Below are 8,528 nucleotides of genomic sequence, written 5' to 3'. Positions count from 1 at the left end.
ATGGGCCAAATGCATATCAAATCGGGCCCACCCTTATGTATTTGAGATCCAACCTATTCATAAGTTAGCATAAAGATAGATGAAGTGAAAACCAAATATCAGCTTGGGTGGGAACCACTGTAGCTCGTAAGAAGTTTTAAACAGTGGATGTCACTGTACCCCATTATTATTGCAAATGGTGGGGTGCACTTGAACTTTGGATCTCACTCATTTACCCCATGCCAAAAATGATCTCACCAATGGTTGGATGGTTTGGATACAACACATGTATCATGGTGGGTCCCATAGATAAACAGCATGGATGGAACATGTGAGACCCACGAAACTTGATGCCGTGTACAGCAGCTGGAGGTGAGGTCCACTTGTTACCGTGCACAACAGCAATAGGGCAGTTGCTGCTGCCTAAACGAGGTAGAGGTGGGTCCCATGTAGGGCCCACCGTTCTATATATAACAATATATAATATAATATATACATATATATACTATATAGTAGCTGCTGCTGCGCAGCTTTCATGCATTAAATGCATTAAAGGGGGGCAGAGGTGGGTCCCACGTAGGGCCCACCACAACATGTAATATAATGTTATATTATATTATAATATACTATATAATATATATATATATATATATATTATATCCATATAGTATAATATATTAATATTATATAAAAAAAAAATTGACAACGTCCAAGGCCTGGACGGCCTGGACGGTCACATGCATTTAAGGGAGGCCCCACACGTGGGGTGGGTCCCACCGTCTAGGGATAGTGGAGGTCTCACACGCATCACGGTGTGGCCCATCTAGATGGTGGATGACGTAGGTGGGTCCCACAGACCCCACGTCTGTTCACACTTCACCATTAGCCACTCCAAGTAGGGATTCAACGCCAAGACCTCAATGTTGAAATGAGGTATCTTTCACCCAGTCTACCACTGGAGCTATGGGGCTGGGTCCCACATTGAAACGAGGTATCTCTTACTTAGCCTACCACTTGAGCTATGGATCTGGGTCTGACAGCCAAGACCTCAGCATTGAAACGATGTAACTATCACCCAGTCTACTTCCTGAGCTATGGATGGGTGTGTTAACACATCAAGGAGGGCCCCACCCACACGTATGGGGGGGCCACGTCCTAGATGGATGGATGGGATGATATACAAACATCATGGTGTGTCCCACATTGATGGGGTCCACCGGTAGATGGCATGAATAAAATACACACGTCATAGGTGGGCCATTGATCATAGGAAGAGATAGATAGAAAAAGAGAAAGGAACGTGTAGGGGAGGGACCCTGCCACTATTGGGCCCTCCCTTGAACAATACATACATCAAGTGGGTCCTACAACAAGTGGACCCTTAAATGACATAAAAAAAACAAGGATGTGGGTCCATGATCACCCACCGTCTACTCCTCTTGCTCCCTTGGCTTCCTTTGCTCCTTAGCTTCGATCCTAACGGAAGAGATGGAGTTTTAATGGTTGAGATGGGAGATGAGAGGGTAGGAAGTGGGCCACACTAAAGCTCCTCCATGAGAGCTTGGAAAGCTTGGACGTGTGGTGTTTTTAGTTGCTTAGAAATGAGCTTGAGAAATGAAAGAGAGAGGGTTGTAAAGAGAGAGAGAGAGAGAGATGTGTGATGGATGTGTAAGTGATGGGTGTGTAAGAGATTTGTTGACTTTGGGGTAGATTGTGTAAGAAGGGGTATGGGGTTGTGTAAGAACTTTTGACTTTAGGGGTTGCTTGGGGATGGGTATGAGGTGATGTGTACTTGACCCTTGATGGGATTGATTGATTGATGGATGTGACATTCGGTAGAGATTCTCTTGGGTTTTGCAACGCGCGGTGTTTTCCTTGAACTGAACGCGAGCCCTCATCTCCTGGCTTGGGTATCGCCTCGGCGTGCGAGATGCGGCATCGGAACCGCGGCGACGGTGCCGTCGCTAGGGCACAAGTCTCAGGTCAAGCCAACTCAGGTTGACGACATGCGTCTCAAGGTCACGCACAAACGTCGGATAAAGGTCGAAGGTTGCCAAAATTTGATCGGGAAGACCGTGGAAGCCTACGGAACAGTACGGTCTAGGATAAGGTTCTTACAATTTAAATCCCTAAAACAGATTAAGTTTAGGATTTCTTACCCGAAAATGAAATCGGAATCGCCGGTATAGCGACACAGAAGCGGTGGTTAAGCACATGGAGTGGTGGGATCGAATCCCATAAATGATCCCTCACTTTCTCTCTTTCCTTCTCTTTCTTCTCTCTTCTCTCTCCTAGGGTTTGAAATTCGTATGGAATGAGAGAGGGGTGGGTTAAGGCCCTTATATAGGCCCAGAACTGATGGAAATGGCCCTAGGGTCATGGTATACTTAGGTTATAGCCAAACGATAGCCATTTCAGTCCAACGGAGCACATCTGGAGGCCCCTTTTCTGCATACGGTCCGGGGGAAGTTCCCTAACATTGGATCTAGGTCAGGCTAAATTTTTGGTCCGATCGGATTTATGGATCGACCGCGGAGGACCAGTTTCAGTTCAACGGTCACCGCCACTCGATCAGTGCCACAAGTACACTGACCTGTGTTGGAAAATTTCTTTGATCCAAGGGTATAGTTGGGTCAGATTCTGACGGTCTAGAACCTTAAATTTGGCCTACAAGTGAACAGCCTAATTCACTTAAGTTTGGGTTCATTTTTTAAAAATATTCGCATTTCTCACACACTTAGCTCCGGGCTCAAGTTGTGCGTTTTTGTACACATTCGGATTTGATTTCTGAGATGGTTGTCAAGCCCAGTAAAGCGGTCATAACTGTATAGTTTTGCGTTAATCAGACTTTTGACACGTGGTCTAGGTCCGATACGGAGTTTCAAGATGCTCCCGAGAGCAACTGGGCTTTGAGATTGATCCTAGATTTTCAGGTAATGTAGCGTTAGCGATTCTAATGGTTTTGGGTCTTACAGTTCGTATAGAAAGTGGTTCAAGCTAATTCTACTGGTTGTTCAATTTAGTACTTACATAAATCGTGCCCTAATTACGACAAAATAGGGTCCTAGGGCAGTTCTACGTCCAAGGACGTCCATTGCCAAGTTGGAAAAAATCCGGGATGTTACAACAATAGAAACAAATAATCATAGGAGACCATTAACAATCGGATGAGTCGTGTTGGAATCAATTACGTAACACGTAGGAGCTATAATAGAACATTTTGGTTTATGAACGACAATGAGAAGATGAGATGTATGGATGACTTATATCTCTACAAACAAGGTAGCTAATGTTGTAGCACCAAGAGTTGTACAAAATACTTGCTTGATGTCTGTAATAGTTGTTGTTAATGTCTTGAATATGTAAACAATAGGGTCTGTCTATGCCATTGACAAAGCACTCGATGCCATCGAGCATATGTTGATGCCATTGATAGATGTTCAATGCCATCAGAAAAATCCATGTTTTGTTGCTGGAACGTTTTAGTGTTTTACTCGATGTCATTGAAGGTGTTTAATGATATCGATAGATCGTCGATGCCATTGAAGTCCCTTCCAAGGTGCCATCGAGTGAGCGCGCAGAATTGTGTAAGTACAGGATTTGTTTCCTATTTCAATTGTGATATTATATGAGGCTATATATATCGGGTGTAATCAGAATTTGGGGAGGAGAAGAGGAGTTCTAGGCTTTCTAATTCGTTCCTAATGGTTTCAAGCACATAGCTTGGGGTTGTGAAGTGGATTTGAGGCTTGTTTGAATCGGTAATCTCTATCTCTTATAATTTCTGCTTTCATGGTGCATTACTCGTCACTTTGTGTAGTGGTTTTTTTCCGAAAGAATTTTTCCACATAAAATTTGGATTGTTTGTGTTTAGAGTTGGTTATGCAATTGGTAGTACTTTGCTTGATTCAACTTTGTGTGCTTCTACAGTTCCCCAACAAGTGATGCCTAAAATCAGTAGATGAGCATAGTTAGAAGGTGACTTTAGCTAAAATATAAAACATTCTCAAGAAAACAAAAATCGCTAGAGACATACTTTTGCGTACTAATAGAATAATAACACTTTTATCCATTTTTAGTTCCAAAATATTTTATAAAATATAAAAAATCAAGCGGGGTATGAGTTTATCTCAAGAGAGACCAGTGGTGTGAAAAAACATATATATACAAACACCCCAAGTAGACTAAAACAAGTGAGAATTGGTCTTTAACAATTGGGGAGGATAACTTTTATCCAAAGACTAGGAGAACATTGGATTTATCATATATGTAGCAACTAGGATTGCTTCATCCTAATACAATTCTGGTACCGCCATTCTAGTCATCATGGACTTGGTTACCTCTAACAAATGTTAAAATTTTCATATAGCCATCTTATTTTATTAGGGATACACACGTGATGTTTCAACATCAATGCCTCAATTAATAAAAAAAATTTATATTTATAATTAATAGACCAAAAGCATTTATAACTTTTTTCAACTAGGCTTTCACATATGTAATAAAAGCTTATACCAAAAAATACCTTAGTTATGCCCTTTATGAGATAAAGTAGGTAAACTAAAATAAGAAATAAACAAAAAAATGAAATATCTAAATTTTAAAAAATAATACAAATTACGGGACCACACACATATGAACGAATAACTTAAAATGAAGAATAAATTTAATTTCATTATAATGATAAGGAGTACATATTGTTACTCCCTCGAATCTAGAATTCGATCGCGTATAATATTTGCAAGCGTGTCAAAACTGACTATGCGGTTCGATTCCAACCGAATAACTTTGACCCAAAGGGCAAGATAGGCAAATATGCTAGAATTAACAATATATGATCGAGACTTGAGAAGATTGGTCGCCTATTAAGCCACTCACAAGATGCTACTTAAAACAATTAGGCCATTATTTAAAGATAGTGTTTGTTCTCGAAGAATAGATTGCACCTTGTCTTCCTAACGAAAATACTTTCAAACATAAAAACAAACAAAAAGGAAACACTTACAATCGATTGCAGGGAGTAACTGCAAAATACCTTTTTGAAATAAGTATTGCTTGTATTACAATGAAAATTCGTCCAACATATGAGCGTAAACTTAGATTATAACTACTTATTACAACTATTAGATTACTGCTACTCTTAATGTAAGATTAGGCTACTAGTTACACTAAGAAACATAAATGACAATTTATGCTAAGTAACATAAAGGATAATTGAAAGATTAATTGATTTGATTGGGTTGGGACGAAACATTTTGCTTTCTTAAACTTATTTATTATTTATAAACCTCCTTGTGACCGTCATCCAGATGCTTCGTCCCATGTTTAGTCTATTATAACAATTGTTTCGGCACCAATCTAATCTTCCGTACTCTTTTTGGACACCCACCGCCGTGAGCACTTGATCAGTACTGTTTGTCTCTGAACCGTGTCCTCTTCTCGAGCTTCTCATTCACGCTACATCTATGAATGATGTGTAATATCCTGGTCATGGCCATCTCTAGTTACTTAAACAACTATCCAAATGTCTACACAAATCTTATTCTAAGTGGTTGTTATAGAACCCTAAAAAATAGATACAACAAAAATATGTTTAGAAAACATGTTCTAGAGCTAAACAAAAGTGTTAATCAACAAAGGGCCATCACATGAAATTGTTTGTATACGGATGCCCACCGTTAAAACCATCCAATTGTGTGTGGAGTCCATCCTGCTTTGAATATCCCATCTTATCCAGTTAGAAAATGAAGCCCACCAGGATGAGTGGACACCCAAAAATAAGGCCGATCAATACTTACGTTAGTCACACCATGTGATTTTAAAGGCATTAAAGTGACAATTTACATGGTTGGTGTGGGCCACCTGGGCTAACGACTTCCCTTTTAGGTTCTAAGAGAACACGAGGGGACATACACGATGGACGGATTGGATTTCGTGTACATCACGGTGGTCCCACACACTAGGAACCGGCCTCCCAGATTTTACCCTTTGGATGAGTACGGTACATATTCACACCCAGATCTATAACTCAACTAGCAGACTGAGTGGAGATATCTCGTTTCAGCACTTGAGGTCTTGGTATCGATCCAGTGGGGTGGGGTGGCTAACACGGAGTGTGTGTACTGACATGGGTGTAGGGTACATATTCTACTAAAAAACGTCCATCAATGAAGGGTCTGAATTTTGTAATCAATCTGATTTTGAGTGCATGACCAATCTACATTAATCCCCACTACTTTGGCGGTTGGATTTGAATCAAGTGCCACGTGTACGGTAGTGAGCCTCACCTGTATCTATCTACAACGCAGTTGATTGCTTTTAACTGTGGTCAAAAGTCTCTAGGGATTAACTAACCAACTCAACTGTACCATCCCTTTCTCTCCCTGCCGCCACACGTGATGCCCACAAAAAGCTTCCAGCTGCAACTGTCTGACATCTTTCAGCGGTACATGACGGGAGCGGATTGGATACTGAACGCTTCAGTAGCCAAAACGCTACTGAAGTGATGTGGCAAAACGCCATTGGTTACATGCAAACGGCATGTTCCTTGGTGTAAATGCTACTCCGTTAGATCCGTTAACGGATCTTTTTCCCTTTCCGCCGTGCACCACTCGGCCATAAAATCGGATGGTCATTCGGAGAAAATTCAGTTGGGTCCACTGTGAATTTATGTGATTTATCCACACCTTCCATCTATTTTTCCATTTAATTTTAGCAGTTGAGCCCAAAATTGAAGCTTGTAAAAATCTCAAGTGGACCATACCACAGGAAACAGTGGAAATAATGATTTCCACCGTTGAAACCTTTCCAGCCCCACAGTAATGTTTATTTTTCATCCAAACTGTTCAAAGGATCAAAAAACATGGATGAAGGTTAAAAACAAATATAATCTTGATCCAAAACTTTGTGGCCCCCAAAAAATTTTCAACGGTCTAAATTCAATTCACACTGTTTCCTTTGGTGTGGTCGATTTTAGCTTTTTATATGCTTAGGTTTTGAGTTAAGGCCCTGAAATTATCTTATAAAATGGATAGACAGATTAGATAAAATATATAAATCACGGTGGATCCCACACAGTTTACTTACGCAATCTGCTTCCCTTGGCCACGTACCGTTAAACTCCACATTACATTTTTTTTCCTAGACGCAGATTTCTTCCTGCGATGGGAACCCAGGCTGATGTTTGTGAGAAATATTTCCCTTCCATCCGTTTTTTTAGTTCATTTAAGGACATGATGCAAAAAATGGACCGTATCTAGAAATTCTTAAAGTTAAAATCTACCTGGGTTTGACAGTGATGTTTACAATCCATCCATACCGTTAATAACTTCATTCCTACTGGGATGAACTGAAATAAAAAATATTAGCATGACTCAAAACTTCTGTGGCCGACGAATATTTCAACTGTGAAAGTTCAATCATCACTTTTTTGACCCACTTGAGCTCTAGAAACTGTTCATTTTTGGCTTTAAGTCTGACTTGAACTCAAAAAACAGATGGACGGGTAGGATTTCTCACAAACATCATAGTGGGCCCCACCTGGTTCCCAGCGCCAAAAACTTCTTGGAATGTCTTTTGGCAGGAAATCCACGTCCGTGCTTGGGCGAGTGCGTTCACGGCCTAAACGGGAAAACATCAGCTAACGGATCTCCGTTGGAAGAGTATTTACTGAAAGGAAACAGCCGCTTGGCATCCAGCAATGGCGTTTTGCCACATCACTTCAGTAGCGTTTTGGCTACTGAAGCGTTCAGTATCCAATCCGCTCCCGTACATGACCATGTCTTCCAAAACACATTCGTACACGTGTCTCTTTAGACAGCTAAGACAGTAGCCGTTGGCAACGCCATTTTCAAATAGGAGTTATGCTATCCTCAGGACGCCTGCAAGTAAATAATTTGCCTACTCAACGCCGATTTCCTGCCTTTGTAAAGTTCCTGCAGTGGAAACCTATGTAGGCCCACTGCGATTGTTTGTAGAAATCTGACCCTTCATCCGTTTTGTGAGATCAATTTAGAGCTTTAGACCAAAAATGAAACGGATACAAGACACAAGGAGGCCACGTTAAAGGAAAAGGTAGGTATAGAAATCCCTACCGATTGAAACTTCCCTAGGTTGTGAGTGATGTTTACGTGCCATTCATGTTGCTCGTAACCTCGCTCCTATGAGAGAATGGAAAAAGCAAATATTAGCCATATTCAAAACTTATGTGGTTGTTTAATCTTCACGTTTTAGGTCTACTTGAAGTATTGAATCTAGTTCATTTTTGGCCTCATGTCTTAAAATGATCTAAAAAAAAAGTATGAACGTATAGATTTCTCACAAATACCATAGTGGGCCCAACTTAGCACAGTAACTTCCTGCAAAAGCTTTTGCAGTAAATCCACGTCCCTCATTAACCATAAATTCATTTGAATCAATCCGAACCTTCAAGACAATGGACCTCACTGTAACTTATCTATAACCCAAAAACCAGTTGTGTTAGATGGTCAAGATTTTCTTTTCATACTACAGCAGTTTAACCATATTTACAATCAATTTCGAATAGGACT

Source organism: Magnolia sinica, chromosome 3 (genome assembly GCF_029962835.1).
Source record: "Magnolia sinica isolate HGM2019 chromosome 3, MsV1, whole genome shotgun sequence".
In the NCBI taxonomy this organism is placed as follows: Eukaryota; Viridiplantae; Streptophyta; class Magnoliopsida; order Magnoliales; family Magnoliaceae; genus Magnolia; species Magnolia sinica.
This window is presented reverse-complemented; position numbering follows the sequence as displayed.